The sequence below is a fragment of the Tamandua tetradactyla genome, chromosome 17, assembly GCF_023851605.1.
Source record: "Tamandua tetradactyla isolate mTamTet1 chromosome 17, mTamTet1.pri, whole genome shotgun sequence".
Lineage (NCBI taxonomy): Eukaryota > Metazoa > Chordata > Mammalia > Pilosa > Myrmecophagidae > Tamandua > Tamandua tetradactyla.
Genome location: NC_135343.1, coordinates 49,294,735 through 49,314,006, shown reverse-complemented (window position 1 = coordinate 49,314,006; position 19,272 = coordinate 49,294,735). Strand labels below are relative to the sequence as shown.

General features: G+C 38.4%; 1 long non-coding RNA gene across 2 annotated transcripts in view; it reads left to right on the top strand.

Annotated features, from left to right (window-relative positions):
• Positions 1 to 9,618, top strand: part of LOC143661610 (uncharacterized) — a 28,514-nt gene extending 18,896 nt beyond the window's left edge. For both annotated transcript variants that reach the window (XR_013164725.1, XR_013164724.1), the window contains 2 exons: positions 8,393 to 8,587; positions 9,064 to 9,618. This is a non-coding gene — a long non-coding RNA (uncharacterized LOC143661610). The remainder of the gene's footprint in view (positions 1 to 8,392; positions 8,588 to 9,063) is intronic.
• The last annotated feature ends 9,654 nt before the right edge of the window (positions 9,619 to 19,272 follow it).

Below are 19,272 nucleotides of genomic sequence, written 5' to 3'. Positions count from 1 at the left end.
AAAAAAAATTTTTTAAATACCAAAAAACCCCAAACAAATGCAAACATTCTTATTTTGATCATTCTGTTCTACATATATAATCAGTAATTCACAATATCATCACATAGTTGCATATTCATCATCATGATCATTTCTTGAAACATTTTCATCTATTCAGAAAAGGAAATAAAACAAAAACAGAAAAAAAATTATACATATCATATCCCTTACCCCTCCCTTTCATTGATCACTAGCATTTCAAACTAAATTTATTTTAACATTTGTTCCCCCTATTATTTATTTTTATTCCATATGTTCTACTCATCTGTTGACAGGGTAGCTAAAAGGATCATCAGACATAAGGTTTTCACAGTCACACAGTCACATTGTGAAAGCTATATTATTATACAATCATCTTCAAGAAACATGGCTACTGGAACACAGCTCTACATTTTCAGGCAGTTCCCTCAAGTCTCTCCATTACATCTTTAATAACAAGGTGATATCTACTTAATGCTTAAGAATAACCTCCAGGACAACCTCTCGACTCTGTTAGGAATCTCTCAACCACTGACGCTTTGTTTCATTTCATTCTTCCCTGTTTTGGTCAAGAAGGTTTTCTCAATCCCTTGAATCTGAGTCTCAGCTCATTCTAGGATCTCTGTCCCATGTTTCCAGGAAGGTCTACATCCCTGGGAGTTATGTCCCATGTAGACGGGGGAGGGTGGTGAGTTTGCTTGCTGTGTTGGTTGGAGAGAGAGGCCACATCTGAGCAACAAAAGAAGCTCTCTTGGGGGTGACTCTTAGGCCTAATTTTAAGTAGGCTTGACCTATTCTTCGTGGGGTTAAGTTTCATATGAACAAACCCCAAGACTGGGGGCTCAGCCTATAGCTTTGGTTGTCCACACTGCCTGTGAGAATATCAAGAATTCAACTTGGGGAAGTTGAATTTTCCCCCTTTCTCACCATTCCCTGAAGGGAACTTTGCAAATACTTTTTTATTCACTGTTCAAATCACTCTGAGATTTATGGGACATCACTCTGGGCAAACCTACAAAATCTCATGTCCTACTCAAGGTCCCATGTACTTATGGTGTTCAGTTAGGCTGAATTATTGAATTAAGCTGTTCAATAAGTTATATTTAGGAAATGCACTAGTCAAAATATAAATTTTGTATCAAATAAACATTTTTTACTTTAGTCTCATATATAAGTTGAAATTTTTAAATATTAATTATGATCTATTTTCAGCACCCTGCAGTAATGACATTCCTTTATTCTTCCTCATGCAGAAACATTTTTAAAATTGTACGTTTAGTCACTATCATTATACACTCTAGGCATTCCTAGATTATACCATCTCGATCTTTATCGTCTATCTTTCTTTCTGATTTCATTTGTGCCCCCAGCCCTCCTCCCTCTATCATTCTCACATTCAGCTTCATCCAGTGTTTTAACATAATTATATTACAGTTAGGTAGTATTGTGCTGTCCATTTATGAGTTTTTACATTCAGTCCTGTTGCACAATCTGTATCTCTTCAAATCCAATTACTCAATATCTTACCTTATTTCTATTTCCTGATGGTCTTTGTTACCAATGAAATTCTCCAAATTTCTTCACTAATGTCAGTTCATATCAGTGAGACCATACAGTATTTGTCCTTTTATTTCTGGCTAATCTCACTCAGCATAATGTCTTTAAGGTCCATCCATGTTGTTACATACTTCATAACTTTATTCTGCCTTGCAGCTGCATAATATTCCATCGTATGTATATACCACAGTTTGTTTAGCCACTCATCTGTTGATGGACATTTTGGCTGTTTCCATTTCTTTGCAATTGTAAATAATGCTGCTATAAACGTTGGTGTGCAAATGTCTGTCTGTGTCCTTGCCTTCATGTCCTCTGAGTAGATACATAGCAATGGTATTGTGGGGTCATATGGCAAGTCTATATTTAGCTTTTTGAGGAATGCCAAACTGCCTTCCACAGCGGTTGTACCATTTGACATTTGCACCAACAGTGGATAAGTGTGCCTCTTTCTCCACATCCTCTCCAGTACTTGTCATTTTCTGTTTTGTTGATAATGGCCATTCTGGTGGGTGTGAAATGATATCTCATTGTGGTTTTGATTTGCATTTCTCTAATAGCCAGGGAAGTTAAGCATTGCTTCATGTGCCTTTTGGCCTTTTGTATTTCTTCTTCTGAGAAGTGTCTGTTCAAGTCTTTTTCCCATTTTTTAATTGGGTGGTTTGTCTTTTTATTGTTGAGTTGAACAATCTCTTTATAAATTCTGGATACTAGACCTTTATCTGATATGTCTTTTCCAAATATTGTCTCCCATTGTGTAGGCTGTCTTTTTACTTTTTTGATGAGGTTCTTTGATGTGCAAAAGCATTTAATTTTGAGGAGTTCCCATTTATTTATTTCCTTCTTCAATGCTCTTGCTTTGGGTGTAAAGTCTAGAAAACCACCTCCAAGTATAAGATTTATAAGATATTTTCCTACATTTTCTTCTAACAGTTTTATGGTCTTAAATCTAATGTTTAGGTCTTTGATCCATTTTGAGTTAACTTTTGTATAGGGTGTGAGATATGGGTCCTCTTTCATTCTTTTGCATATGGATATCCAGTTCTCTAGGCACCATTTATTAAAGAGACTGTTCTGTCCCAGGTGAGTTGACTTGATTGCCTTATCAAAGATCAATTGTCCATAGATGAGACGGTCTGTATCTGAACACTCTATTCGATTCCATTGGTCAATCTATCTACTTTTATGCCAGTACCATGCTGTTTTGACCACTGTAGCTTCATAATATGCCTTAAAGGCAGGTAGCGTGAGACCTCCAACTTCATTTTTTCCCTCAGGGTACTTTTACCTATTCAGGGCACCCTGCCCTTCCAGATAAATTTGGTGATTGGTTTTTCTATTTCTGAAAAGTAAGTTTTGGGGATTTTAATTGGTATTGCATTGAATCTGTAAATCAATTTAGGTAGAATTGACATCTTAACTGTATTTAGTCTTCCACCCCATGAACACAGTATGCGCTTCCATCTATTTAGGTCTTCTGTGACTTCTTTTTAACAATTTCTTATAGTTTTCTTTGTATAGGTCTTTTGTCTCCTTAGTTAAACTTATTCCTAAATATTTTATTCTTTTGGTTGCAATTGTAAATGAAATTTGGTTCTTGATTTCCCCCTCATGATTCTGATAGTTCTTGCTTGTTGTTTGAAAGTTCTCTGGAGGAACAGAATCTTGGAGCATCTCACTCTACCATCTTGGTGACATCACTCTCTTTCCTCAGGTATTTGAAGGTATTTTGTCTTCAGGCCTCCAGTGTTGCTGTTGAGAAAGTTTGCTGCCATTCTATTTCCAGATCTTTTGTCTGAGACCTGATTTTCCTCTCTGAAAACATTTATAATCTTCTCTTTATCTTCAGAGTGTTCTGAAATTGTATAGATGATGTTTTTTCTTCCATTTATTGTGCTAAGCACTTGCTAGGCCCTGCAACCTAGAAAAGTTTATCTTTTAGATCTGGAGATCGTCCTTGCATTTTTTCCATTATGCAATGCAAATTTATTTTCTCACCATTTTATTTATTCTCCCATTTTGAAGCTCCTATTGTTTAGATATTGACCCTCCCAAACAGATTCCTTGGTTTCTTTCTCTTCTATAACTGTCTCTTTGCCTTTTCTTCAGTTTCCAAGAAAAAGCCTCAATCTTGGTTCCAAATTCTTTTATTGAACATTTTCTTAGCTATCCTTTGTTAGTTTCTAAGACCACAGAGTAATATTTCACTTTATGAATAGCATATGGTTTACTTAAATCTTCTCCTAATATTAGACATATAGGTTACTTTCAATTTTTAAAATAAATGATGATGTAATAAACATAGCTGGACATGTATATAGCCACATCTTTAATGGAGCCAATAGAATTTTCTAAAAGTGGACTTACTGAGACAAGGAGTATGACTGTTTTAAAGTATGAATGACATATTACTAAATATTTGCATAAGTCCACATCACTATACAGAGACTGGCATTATTTATTTTAATATTTGTGTATATTACAGATAAATTTAATCATCAATGTTTTATTTTTATTTTATTGTTAGTGATGTTAAACATTTTCTAGTGTTTATTGTGTGTTTTTTTATACTTTGTGCACAATTAATTACACTTTCAGATTTTAAATGGATTTTTTTTAACTCTTTCTATATAAAGCATGTTGACATTTTGTTGGAAACATGACACAAATATTTCCTAAGTTTATGCATTTTACTTTTATGCTTTTATAATTTGCGGAAAATTTAATTTGTGTAATCAAATTTATCAATATTTTTCTGTTATGTGATAATAATCAGCAAAACTAAAGGACAGAGACAAACAAAATTAGTTGCCATAAAGACATAAGAAAGTTTAAAAGTCATGTTGTTAAAGTCTAGAGAGCACGTTCAAATCAATAAGGAAAACTCTATTGAAAAACTGAGTAGGGAGTGAAATACACAGCTTACAGGAAAGGAAAATAGTTAATAAACATGTGAAATATATGTTCAACTTCATTAGTCATCTAAAAATATAAATTAAAATGTAACACCATAGGCGGGCCGCGGTGGCTCAGCGGGCAAAGTGCTTGCCTGCTATGCCGGAGGACCTCGGTTCGATTCCCGGCCCCAGCCCATGTAACAAAAACGGAGAAACAGAATACAATAAAAACAAGAAAATGTTTAAAGATGTTTCCCTTTCTTCCTTCCTTCCTTCCTTCTATCCTTCCTTCCTTCTCTCTGTCTTTCCTTTAAAAAAAAAAAAAAAAAAAAAAAATGTAACACCAATTTTTGTCCTTGAAATTAGGAAAGATTAAAAAATAATAATTTTGGATGAGATTGAGGCAAGATTGGCAATCTCACTCAGTCATGTAAATTAGCTTAACCTTCTGAAATTAATCTTACAACATGCATCCAAAATTTCCATAGCTTTTTACATAGTAATTTTACTTCTAAAAACTCTATCCCAAGCAAATGATTAGAAATAAGGGCACAGAAAGCACAAAGATATTGACCACAGAATTTCTTCTGGCAAAAATAAAAAGTGGAAATACCATAGGTTTCCCTAAAGCTCCTAATCATTTAAAATTCTGCTCTTTGGGGCCATTCGGAATGCAGCTTACTTTTCTTCTACATCACAGTTGTTAACTTTTCCTTTCTGCGATCTCATCTGCTTAAGAATAAGCATTTGTATCCTACTGTGGCTCCATTGCCTATGACAGTGCCTGAGAAAAATAATCACACAGTAAATATTCGCTTAATGAATAAACATAACCCAGGTCTTCCATCTCTTAGATGTGGTTTTCAATCTCTCCCTCTCTTGGTGAAACTCCTTTATTTCCATTCGTCAATATTCTTATGCTGTGGCTTCGATAGATCAGGTGTGATCTGATTAATATATCTCTGGATAATATATCATGAATACTACCTGGAATTGTACGAAATTCTTTGGCAGTTTTTTTACACTGCAGGCTAATATTGATCTGTGAACACTAAAACCTCTCAGTCTTTTTATGGGTGTGTCTGTCTACTCTTGATCCTCCACGCTTGCATTTATTGTGTTGTTCCTTTTGGACCCATGTGCAAGACCTTATATGAATTTCTGTTAAATTAATCATGTTAGATTCAAATGGCCACCCTTTCCACTCTTGATTCCTTTTTTTTTTTTTTATGTATTCATGCTCCTTTGCAGCTTTCTGTCATACGCAAATTTTTTATATGCTATATGGTGGGGTCACATTTAATTATTTTTCCATGTAATTATCCTATCATTGCAGCACCATTTGTTGAATTTTTGTTTGTTTGTTTTGCTTCTTTATTTGTTTTTTGGGGGGAAGTGCATGGACTGGGAATCAAACCCCGGTCTCCCTCATGGCAGGCAAAAATTCTACCACTGAACTACCCTTGTACTTCCTGTCATATGCAAATTTAACTTTTTAAAATCCTCCATTTCTTCTTCTAAGTTATGGGCAGGTTGCACTGGTTACAAGAAATATGCCTTCAAGCTGAAGTTGAGCCATTTGCCATTTGGGGTAAATTCTCTCAATACATTACAAGTCCATTTTCTCTATCCCATACTTTCCCACTTTATCTGTGAGGCTCTAACAAGGACTCCTGCCATGTCTTGCTGGGGCCTAAATATACAACAGTTGTCACAGCTATGGAGCATGTCATTCAGTTTATTCTGATAGTCTCTCCCTCTTCAAGTCAAATATATAATGGGAAAATCACATTCTAATTCTATGTTAAAGAAGATAACTATTTTCCCAATTTCTCCATAATTAGTACAGGGTTTCAGCAGGGCAATTTGTATCCTCTAGTTTATCAATCCCTTCTTTGGGAGCAGGAGATTCCGCTCTTTAAGTTAGCAGACATATTTTCAAAGAACTAAAGTTATCTGCCATATGCATAATGGACTTTGGCTGGTCTTCAGTGATCCCTAAACATAAGATCCTTCCTTCTTGAGGAAAGAGGTGGTCTCCATTTTAATATTAAAACTTGGATTCCATTGGCATCTGGAAATTATTAAACATATATGATGACGTTTATATAAGTTATGTTATTGAGCATAAAACTTCAGAAAATGAAGCCTGTATCTTCCCCCTGGGAGGCAGCATTAACTGTATCTTGATCTACCATCTATGAAACTCTGTCTGTGACTTGGGCCTACCTCAAAGGAGTCATGGCACCCAGAAGCCAACACCATTAGGACCACAACATATGTACTAGCTGGTACCCAGACACATCTTGCATCTACCATTCTTTACCATTCTTAGGCAACCTGTGGAAATGTCCAGCAACCAGACTATGAAGGGGAGGCTTGCTGGCTGGTTTGGAGTTGTGGCCTCTCCTTGCATTTATTCCGTTGTGAAGACTCTGATTTCCAACACGCACCTATCACCCTGTTATCTGGCATGTCCCATAAGTGTCAGATGCAGTCAGTGTCCCGGATGTTGTCTTTCCTGGCACATGATGACCCCTATGTAATATGTTTCTCTTTATTTTGGGATTCTTAAATTCTAAACTTGTGAAGGTACTCAGAATAAGCAAGTATTTATGAAAGTTATTCATGGTAAAAGACATGTTTATAAATATCAAGTACATAAGTACCTATAGAAGAACACTGTTTTAGTTTGTTAAAGCTGCTGGAACACAATATATCAGTAACAGAATAGCTTTTAAAAAGGGAATTTATTAGGTTGCAAGTTTACAGTTCTAAGGCAGTTAAAGTATCCAAATTAAGGCACCAACAAGAGGTTACCTTCACTCAGAAAAGGCTTAGACCATCCGGAACACCTCTGTCAGCTGGGAAGGCACGTGGCTGGGGTCTTTGGCTTCTGGATACCTCTCTAAGCTGGGAAGGCACATGGTGACATCTGCTAGCTTTCTCTCATCATTTCACAAGGCTTCCCCTGGGCCGTTTTCATTTTGCATCTCCAAAGATCTCTGGCTGTGTGGGCTCTGTCATCATTGAAGTTTTTTCCAAAGTGGTTCCCTCTCAAAGGGCTCCACTAAGCAACCCCAGCTTGAGTGGGTGGGGACACATCTCCATGGTAACTATTTAATCAAACAGTACCACCCACAATTGGGTGGGTCACATCTCCATGGAAACAATAAAAAAAGGTTCCACCCAGAAATATGGAATGAAGATTAAAGAACATGGCTTTTCTGGGGTACTCAACAATTTCAAACCCCCAAATAGTCTTTATTCCTAAGTTTCTCTTTGACATTTTTACTACTCTCCTAAAGCCCTCAGAAGGTCATAGTTAGAAGGTTCGGCCCATCAAGATGCCAGCTGTTGAAGAAGCCTTCTGGATTGCACTATCCTGTCTTAAACCCCATGGTTCTCTTTTCAACAGCTACCACCCTCTATTTTTCTTGCCTAGCTTCTCCTTCCTTTTCCTTTTTTGTACCACCCACAGGCTGAAAAATAGCCTCCCAAAGGTGCCCACACCCTGATCTCCAGAACCTGTGAAATAATACTTTACATGGCAAAGGAGACTTTGCAGATATGATTATGTTGAGGATTTGCGAGATGGGGAGATTTTCCTGGATTACTCAGGTCAGCCTTATGCAAGTACATGTGTTTTAAGAGGAAGTCAGGAGGGTCAGAGACATAAGGCACAGTGATCACAGAAGCAGGCGGACAGAGGCAGAGAGGATACCACACTTTGAAGATGGAGGAAAGGGCCATGAGCTGAGGAATGTAGGAGGCCTGTAGAAAGGCACAGAAACAGAGTCTACACTACGGCCTCCGGTAGAAATGTGGCCCTGCCAAGCCATTTTAAACTTCTGCCTTCCAGAACTGTAAGATGATAAATTTGCATTGTTTTAAGCCACTAAATTTGTGATCATTTGTTATAGGAGCAACAGGAAAACAACGTTCTGAGCTTCTTGAAAAGCAGGATTCAGTGTCTTGATTTGTCCCACACCCTGCTGTTTGTGAAATGCACAGGCAGACAAGCAATATGCCTTTCTATTTTTACAAGAGTTTTACTGGTAGTAATTAGAGAAACATCAAGAAACGAACCACATGCAATAATATTAATATTTTTGCAGGTAAGGGAAATGGAAAAAGACTGTTTTGATGTTTCCGTACACAATGTTTAACATGGAAGAATAACCCTAGAGTGAAAATTAATAGGAATTACAAAATGCACAAACAGCCTTGCACTAGAGCTCCATGATTAAGTGATATGAGGTAATAAATCTATGAATTTTCTGCTTATTGCATTTCAAGAATACCTAGTGAGAAGGAAGAAATAAAGACTTTTGAAAACCACCAAATGTCAGATTCAATATCTATTCCAAAGGCAAAACCTGAGCTATGTGAGTTCCCATCTAATAGAAAGACTGCCTACAGGGAAAAAAAAGTACACTTAGTAATTTAGTGACGTGATAACTGGAATTTGCTTCAAAATAATCCATAGAGGGAGGGAAGCGGAAGAGTATGAGTAGATAATTTAGGATTTATTATACTAATTTTTATACTTTTATGTCTGTTTGAAACATTTTTTCCTGTCTCACCCCTACAGGGCAATGATCCAGAAAATAATCATCACAGGGCGTTTGCCACAAATCACTTCTGAGTTTGGACTATCAGCTCAGCTATTGAGAGCTAATATTTTATTCTGTTCTGCATGCTTTTATGTGTCATCTTATTTAGGATTCAAAATAACACTGGATTATCATCTTCGTTATGTAGATGAAGAAACTGAGGTTCTAGTTGGTGACATCTTTTGTCCAAGGTCACAAAGGAAGTAATTAATAGGCCTGGGGTCGGGACTCCTGTCTTTTGCTATCCCTTACCATTTCAGTGCCTGTGTTCTCCACAGCGACTACTAAGTGAGGACACCCCCCCCAACTTGATTCCTTTAGGGTGCAAATTATGTATATTTTATAGCCAAAGTGTGACTTATTTGTGGAGGGTTTATTTAAAAAATTATCTGTGGCGATCTGAACTTTAAATATTGAAAAAAACCCTTGTAGATAGCGGCCTGGGGAGAGGAGTGCCTAGAAGGGCCTGGGTCAGCAGTATAAATGGAGGCTGCATATTCTCTCTCTAAATATGTAGACGCTATAAGCATTTACAAGCATACTTTCATAAAATAAAATAAGAAAAATTGTATAAAGCCATGTTTATATAACTAAAATCAACAAAATATCGAAAGTGATTTAATTTAATTGTTATTGTACATGTTCTAGATCTCAGATTTCTGGCAATGTCTGGATAATTATATCAGGACATACAAAACTCATTATATATTTATTTCACTACATTCATCTTTCTTAGTTTTATTTCGGCAAAATGACACATTCTATTGGTAGTCATGATCTAAGAATTTAAAAATGAAATGTAATCAAATCTGAATTCTATGAAATTTGTATATATTGCCATTAAAAATCTAAATTAAATGTGAAAAGTCAAAAATAGTTTGCATTTTCAAGACAATTTTTCTCCTAAAATAAATATCAACATCAAAAGGAAAAATATAAATATAACTAATTAATATGAACTTTTTACCCTTTGAAAATATAAGTAAATCTTGATTAAATTTTTTTTACATAAAGTATTAACAAATATAGCATTTCATCTCCACCTAGTTGCCAAAGTAAAGAATCGGTATCATGTGCCACATATTATTTCTAGAGCTATAAACATACAATTTTTTTTTTTTTTTTTGCATGGGCAGGCACTGGGAATTGAACCCAGGCTTCCAGTGTGGCAGATGAGAACTCTGCCTGCTGAGTCACCGTGGCCCGCCCTAAACATACAAATTTAAGAATGATATGAATTATTTACTATTGCAAAATGTTCCTTAGCTGCTATGTGTAATAGTAGGGATTCTGCACTACTTTTTAAGTAACTCTAAAAACATGAATTCAAACAGAAGCAAGAAAATAGACACATGGTGTTAAAGAGAAATGATACTCTGATATGCAAGAATTCATTTCATTTATACTATCTGAGAGTAAAGATTTGACAAGTCGATTAATTTGTCCTTTATCTTAACAAAGTGCTTTCACTACTAAAGTTCCGTTACACTTCAAAGCAGTGTCTTTCTTCAACATCCGAATCATCAGAACTCGCAAACCTTACAGTATTTGGAAGCTGCCACTTCTTATTTTCAGCATACCGGCAAAAACTGTAGACAGTCATTTCCCTGGGCCTAAAATTGTGTCATCACCAAGCAAATATTTAGAAGTATGGATAGTGCTGAGATAAAACTGATGCCAGATCTCAAGTATTACAAGCATTGTGTATTCCTTACCAAATTCATTTTTTGGTGTTTGTGCTACACAAGGGCTCTACAATGAGCAGGGGCCTCTATCCTGCAAGTCTTGGGATGGCATTGGCTAGGGAACCTGAATTGTACCCCAGGTTTCCCACATTCTTGCCATGAAGCCACTTTGCATCTTGCCCTAAATAGTTGGTTTTATTTAAATCTTGTCTTAAAATATAATACATTAGTGTAAAAGTCAAACAATTAAAAACTTCATAATTATTTCTTCAGTGAGGCAGTTAGACAACATCGTATATTGTTACAGAATTCATAAAGGCAGATGTGATGCTAACAAAGTGTTGTCTAGGCAGGTGAAAGAGCAGAAAGAAACTCTGGGAGACAGAGAAAAGCCAGAAGAGAGCTTGAGTGAGAAATGGTGAGGAACGGTAAGCCCAGCCCTTGTCTCAGCCTCAGTACCCCCACTCTGCCTTACAGCTGTTGGACATTGATTCCATCATTCTGGCTCAACCCAACTTCAGTTCCCAGAACCAATTCTGGCCTAAAAGAGAAAGGAATTAAACAGCTCCATCTCACTTGGATGCATGGACTAACCCTTACTTAGCCCAAATCTGAGGTCCTGCCCATTTCTTACCACTAGACACAGAGCTTTCCCAAAGCCCAGTCCGCTGATGACCAGGGCCTCATCCCCAATGTGTCCCAGTTCAGACCAGCAGATGCCTATCTCAGATGCCTATCCCTTCTATCCAAGGCTCCTCCCAGGACTTCTACCTTCCAGCTCTTGTACTGAAACTCAGCCACAACCATGGCCCTGCCACCGGCACAAGTCTCTGGCAGCTTCTGTCTTCAAATATGACTTACCTTGCTTCCCTACAGTGGGACTGCGTTACTTTATAGGGACATGTTACCCTACTTCATCCTGACACCCATCATGAACCACATGCCTTGCTCAGAGGACTGAACTATCTGAGCACTGTCTGTGGGGTTATTTTCCCCACTTCTAACCTGGGACAATGGATGAACTTTAGTTTCCTAGCATGATCACTTTCTCACCTGCAGCATTTTGCTTGAAGCCACTGCTCATTTCATACTAAACTCACAAGTCAGTGAGGTCTGAATTATGGTTTTCTATGACCCATTTTAAAATTTAAGTCAGATTATTCTACTCCTCTCAAGCCCTGCAGTGACTTCCCCTCTTACTTAAAGTAAAAGCCAAAGTCCTTGCAATGCTCTTCCAAGGTCTATATAATCTGCATCCTCCTTCCCAAACTTCATCTGGCCTCCTAACTTCATTTCCCATTATTCTGTCTCTTGCTAAGTCCCCTCTGTCCACTTCCAAGCACTCCTTTGCTGCAGGACCCTTGCACTGGTTCTTGTCCTACCTGTGATACCCTTCTTCTAGATGTCCACCTGGCTTACTCCTCAATAAAGTTTTTGCTCAGATGGTACCTTCTATGTGAATCCTACCCCAATTCTCCCATTTAAAATGCAGCACCCCTCCAGCGCTCTTGACCTCTCTTTCTCTATTTATTCTATAGCATTTATGACCTTCTAACATACCATAGATTTTACTTATGTATTTAATTATTACCTAGAATCTCAACTGCATAGGGCAATAATCTGTGTTTTTGTTTTCTGGGATGTATCCCCAGCACATTGAACTGCCTGACATATAGTACTACACAATAAATATTAATTGAGTAATAATTGTGTCCCCTAATTTTTGGAAAGAATCAGCATGCTAGAGCAACTACAGAATAACCCCCAGCCTCCCTACTTGGCACTGAGCTTTTGGTTCAGCTTTCTTCTGGGCCTAAGCCTGGAGGTTACAGCCCTATTCTGCTCATCCCCTCTTACAAACCAGATCTGGGACCCAATATGCCTACCCAAGCCCTGCTGTAGGCCTGAGATGCCAGCAGGTCCACTGTGAACTGCAGGCATTACATTTATAAGTTTTCACCCACAGCCACGAAAACTCAACCAACTTTACCTGTGGTCCTCAATTTGACATTGTTTCTAAAAGTCTTGCTGCCGTGGTAATTTTTAGTTATGACCCCAGAAACTTTGGACAGTTTCCACCCTACCCCATATCGCATCCCCACCATCCCTTCTGCTATGTGAACCCAATCAAGGCTGGTTTAGATTTATCAGTGTGATCTTCTTTCTGTAGGCAAGTATCTGAACTTCTCATAGATACTTTCATTTCATAGACATGTGTTTGCGAACCTAGACTTTTATGTTGCAGCTCCACTGTATTCTATTCTGACTTCATCTGCCTGTTCTGACAGCTCATCCAACCATCTGAAAGTTGACTCATTGCTCTTTTGAAACCAAAGAAAAGTCACTTGTTAAACGTATTTAGAACTGTTGCCCCCTTAGACAGTCTTCTTCCTGCTCTATGCCTGGAAGCAGAAGTGCCAGATACTTCCACAGTGTACTTGGGTAGTACCTGTCTCCCCTGAATATGTCCCTGCAGGGGTCAGAGCTTGGTGATTTCCTATTTGGGGGTATTTGAGCCCCAAGAGTATATCCATCTCCATATCCCAGGAAAGGAGCTTGCCTTAGCTCATGTCCCTGCTTTCCTCCTGCTCACCAAGCCCTCAGGTTGGACCGTAGCCTGTTCACTCCTGCCTTCCAGTCTAGAGCAGTGGTTTGGGCACAGACTTTGGAGTAAATGGACCTGGGTTTGACCCATGGCTCTGCTGCTTGCTGGCTTCACGATTTGTGAAAATCTACTTTACTTCTCAGAACTAGTTTCCTCATTTTTGAAGCTGGAATAATAATACCTGCTCTATAGCATTGTTGTAAAACTTAAATGAGACGGCATGTAAAGTTTCTGGGACACATTCCTGCTTATGGTGGAAATTTAGTAATAATTACTGTTTGTAAAATAAAGAAGTAAATGTTACCGTAAAAGCTGTCTATAATTTGAGCTAGTTGGCAGTAGTTCTCAAATACACGAGTGCACCTGGAATACCCGAGAGGACATCATACCACTTATGCAGTTCCACTGCCAAAAATATGTTACCTAGGGATGCATGGGTAGTTCAGTGTTAGAATTCTCACCCACCATGCAGGAGACCTGAGTTAGATTCCTAGCCTATGCATGCCAAAAAAAAAAAAAAAAATCAACAAATGGTGCTGTGATATTGGGATATTCACATGGGAAAAGAATGAAATGTGGCCTCCACATACAAAAAAAAATGAAAGAAAAGAATGTATTACCAAGTCTAATCATAAGGAAATCATCAGGCAAACCTAAATGGAATGGCGTTCTCCAAAACAAATGGCCAGTACTGCAAAATCATCAATCATAAAAGACAAAGATACCATTTCAGATTAAAGGAGACATAACAACTAAACGCAATGCATAATCCTGGATTGGGAAAAAAATTGCTATGAAGTCCTTTATTGAATACCTGGCAAATGTGTATATAAACTCCATTTTAAATAACATGATTGTTTCAGTGTTAAATTTCCTAAACTTGACAATTGTATTGTGGTTATCTAAGAGATTGTCTTGGCTTGGGGAGATAATATGCTGAAATATAGAGAGGTGAAATGTCCTGATGCCTGCAACTGACCCCCATATGGCTTGGCAAAAAATTATAGAGAGAGAAAGTATAAGAGAGAAGGGCAGGGGGGGAGGAGGGAGAGGGGAGGGAGGGAGAGAGAGTGAGAGAGAGAAAGCAAATGTTGAAAAGGATAAGAGACATAAAGAAGATGTGGCAAAGATTTTAGAAGAAGGATCATAGATGTTCATTGTTTTTGATGGGTTTCAACTTCTTTCAAAATGAAATTGAAGAGAGACAGGGACACCTGGGAAATGTATTGAAAATATAGCTCTTTTATGGCTTTGTTTTTATGTGCATGCCTAGTTATTATTAGGGCTAGTTACAAATATTCTGACTCTTCTGTGTGAAATAGAATTCCTCTTCCCTGCCCATTTGAAGTTAGGTGTGGTCATATGACCTGTTTTTTCTAACTAAAGTTGTGTAGAAGTCATGTGTGTCACTTTCAGAGCCAGTGTTTGGCTGTGTTTTCTTTCCTCTCTGGTTTGGCGACAAGCAACTTTGGAGCCTGGCTCCCCAGTTACTATGAGAGCAGAAGTCCTGCTAACCCACAGTGACATATAGTATAAACAAGAAATAAGCCTTTGCTATGTAAGCTACTAATGTTGTTGGCTGTTTATTATAGAAGCCGCTGTAATGCCCTATTATTGTTAGTATGTCTAAAAAATCCCACTCATCCAGCATTCAATGACCACATAAAACCATCCTTCTGGTGCGCCTTCTCTAACTCTGCTGTGCAAGTTGACACTTCTCTTCTGTACACCCATGGTTACTTTTTCGTTCCAAGACCGATATACCTACATAGCAGATGGCTTTAGGTCAATTTGAGTGCTCTAAAAGAAAGCAAAAATTTACAAAGCAGAGTTTCAAATAATTTAGTGGTAGCTTCTGTGACAGCTTATCCTCCATGTTTAGAAAAACAGATTTTACTAAGATGCTAAGGGTTTTCCAAAGTCTCGTTTTGAGCCAAAAAAAATAAAATGTTCAACAAAACTGGTTTAACTGCTTTCTGTCACAATCCAAAGTTGCCTGAATGTCTTTCCAATCCTGTCATACGAGAAGTCACCTCAGCAATAAGGAGAAAGAAGGCGCTGCTCATCACAGTCTGCCAAGGCTGACTGAGTCCCTGAGAGGAACTTGGGTCCAGAATTCAGGATCACTGGGTGTGGACTTGCAGCAACCACCACACAAGAGAGAGAAAGTCTGTCTTGGACTGTCTCCTTGGATCATCTCTTCTCTGGTAGGAATTGCTAAATGGAAAGCAAATGTCATTAGAGAGAAAGAAATTGAGATACAGGAGGACACTTTGTGGTCAAGGATCCACAACAAGTTAATGGCCAAGCCATGGCACGATTATTTAACTGTAATACAGCGAGATTTTGGTGGGCAGTCAGAGACATTCCCTGTCCACAACTGCCTTGGCTATACCTAAAATCCTACAGCTAACGGGTAATTTTCTTTCTGTTGCGAAGTCTTTCTGAGTGTTAGGGTCCTCTGTTACCACACAACCACCCCAGGAGGTGGTAATAACTTCCTTCATAAACTGACATGGCAATTTTAACAAAAAAAAAAAAAAAAAGAAGAAGAAGAAATCAAGGCTATAAATGAAAGGAGATAAGTTAGACTTCAGTGGGGAGGGGAAGGCCATGGTACATGTCCACTGATTCCTACTTCGATATCAAGCTTCCAAACCAGAATCAAAGTGTATTGTTGAGCCAGTTCCAGGCATGAAAGGATGAGATAGCTTAGGAAGGAAAAAAGTGGCAACTAGATATGTAAAACAGCGGATCCAAAATTAATCACTAATTCAAATTAAGGTGAATTAATTTCTCAGGAGGCTGGTAGGAGACTCTGCCTAGATGGGTGAGCTAAATGAAGCTGTTCTGTAATTCATCACTGAAAGTACTGCCGATCACTTTAATTTCTCATGGGGTCACAGCCATAAGTGAGCAGATTGTGCTACTTATTCCACAGAGAGTTGAGCTTCTTTGTTTTATTGTCATTTAAATGCAGCGCTGAATTCAATTCTTGCGTTGATCTGATTGCCAGAGTCTTTACTGGGTGACTTAATTCATCGATACATTGGAATATGACCAAGTTATCCTGGCCACGCTGAGCACAGATGGAAGTGAATGGTATGACCAATTAAGGAAATCATCGATCAGTTGATAGTCAATAAGCACTGATTGAACATCTATAGAGTGCTGGGTTAAGCATTGTGGGGGATATAAATATGCATAAGAACTTGTCTTTGTCCTTAGATGATGTGGGAAATACTGAGAGGCCTTTGTCAGCCCTACTGTCCCCACCTCACTCAGCCAACAGTAACAACTGCTAAGTGTACATTCACTCCTTGTCCACAACAGTCAGGTCTGATGGCATCTTAAGCTCTCCTTTCCCAGAGAGGGCTCTGGGAATCATCTTCTAAGACCAGGGTACCCTGAATGACAGCTGAATGAGACTACATTTTCATAGAGATGCAACCTCCCTTTCTACCACTGCCTGTGGTGTGTTCATCCCACTGATTTTCTGCCCTAGTTCCTACATTTCTGTTTTGTTTGTTTATTTGTTCCCATTCGTACTATTAATGAATCCCAGTCTGAACCCCAGTGAGAACCTGAGACCTTCAACCTCTTTGCCCAAGCACGAGAGCAGTTTTTCCATACTCTGTCATATCGACATTTGGGGCTGGATAATTCTTTATTTGGCGGGGGGGAGGGACTATCCCATGCATTGAAGGATATTTAGCAGTATCCTTGGCATTCACCCAGAAGATGCCAGTAGCACCCACCTTCCCAAGATGTGACAACCAAAAATGTCTCCAGACATTAACAGATGTTCCGTAGTGGCAAAATCACCCCCCATTGAGAACCCTCTCCTATATCTCTCCATCAACACTGAAAAACTTCCCTGAACTATGCATCCCGGACACGTGTACAATCACGCACTTCTTACCCTTTTCTTTTCTTTCTTCCTCCACTGGACCCTATCTGTCTTTGAGAGCAGGGTACTCATCTCCTTATCTCACCCCTAGCACAATGCCTGACATAAAGGAGGTACCTGATGTAGACTTTCTGGATAGCTGGGTGCCTGAGTCCCTCCAATGTCAAGTCAAGGAGCCCTGGAGAGAGAAGCTGGCTGGGCTCAGATTCAGTTGGCAGCATCTTTTAGAGTTGGTCATTTGGGCAGCTGACTGGCTGGGCATGCCCATTACACAGTTGGTCTGTCCACCCCACCTTTTCCACCCCTACCCCATTAGATTAGGCTTGCTCTCCCCTGACAACTGAGAGCTGTCCATAAACCTTGAGACAGGTCCATGCTTTTTTTATAGTAAGTGTAAAATCACAGGAAAATTACTAATATTGTAAAGATGTATACACTAAATTCAAATTGAACTTTCCTATTAATTGGGATTCCCATTAATCCACTTCCCATTAAGTGGAGTAGGGCTTTAAAGAAAAAATACATGAATATATAGATTGATAATAGAAGTAAAAAGCCATTGAATAAGCAATGATGTTAATATATGTACCTGAGCTGGGCCATGTAGCATATAAGCAGGAAGCCACTTATTATTTCTCACTGCCCTTTACTATATCAGCTGTGTCTAGTCTTCCTTCTGAAGCACTGCCTGAAATCTCAGATAGAATTCCCGAACTTTTCCATATGTTAAAAGGTCCAAAACTTCAAAAGCAAATATCAAAATTTCATTCTTTCATCCAATCTAAAACTTCTGTTTTTCAGGAAACTCTGGTCTTAATCACCTTCTGAGGTTGACAATAGGGAACAGGACTGTGGCGGCTCCTTCGTTTTTTTTCTCCCCAACTTCATCTTCTACTCGTCTTACTAATTCTGCCTTTGATGCCTCCAAGTTTGCAGAGATCCTAACTGTAGACCTTCAAGTGTGGCTCTTTGGTATGGGCAATGCTTCCTTCACTGACCACTTACGGTTCTTCCTCGGCCCCCGGCTTCCCCTGGCCTGGCTGCAGCCTTTCAGTGTAACTCCAGGTTGGTTCCTTTTTGCAGTCTCTACCTGGCCTACAGGAGACACACACCCTTACCCAGTAGAAGTGTGACTCACTTCCTTCTCTATACTGTCATAGCAGTTAGGCTACCTCTGATCTTTGGAATTTTTCAGGAGTGCCTATCTCCTCCTATGTGGGTGGAGATGCCCCAGCACCCTGGCTCCCTTTCAACCTCTTGGTGAATGTTTAACTGGTCTTAAATAGCCTTGAGGTGCTAGGAACGAATAATCACAGAGTTACTTTTAGGTCAACCTCTTTGCAAGTTCTGAAGAAATAATTGAGTAACTTGCTTTTGAACAAAAAGAGTACGTGATAACTCTTTGTCCCAGCTTTGAAATTTTAGCTAAAATTCCAAAAAAGAAAGAGGTCCATCTTAAAATCCTATCACATGTACATTTAATGATGAAGGTTGCCGCATAAATAAGAAATGATAACGTTCTGGTAACATTTATTGATGGATTATTTGTTGTCACTCCCTGTACAGATTGACACAGTGTTAACTCACTAAATCCCTGAAACAGCCTTGTGAGGTAAGGACTGTTATAAAGAAATTCTGACTCAGAGAGGTTAAGTGATTTTGTTATACCACACAGCTCGCAGTTAGGAGAAGAAACAAGATTTATAAAGTAGGTTTGGAAAAGTGATTACCTCACTGGAAACAAAATAATTTCAGATCCTGTCATCTACTGAGCATCAAAACAAACACAGACTTTAAAAATTGTTATACATTAGCAAATAAAAAATGAAAGCAAAAATAATATAGAAATGAATATTTTTTTAAATCACTAGATGAGAATATTAATAACATCATATCTTATGTGGAAGGAAAAAAACAGATGTAAGTCAGTCTAATTAAAATTTTTGATTTGTTATTATTCATAACAAAATTATCAGACAAACCACAA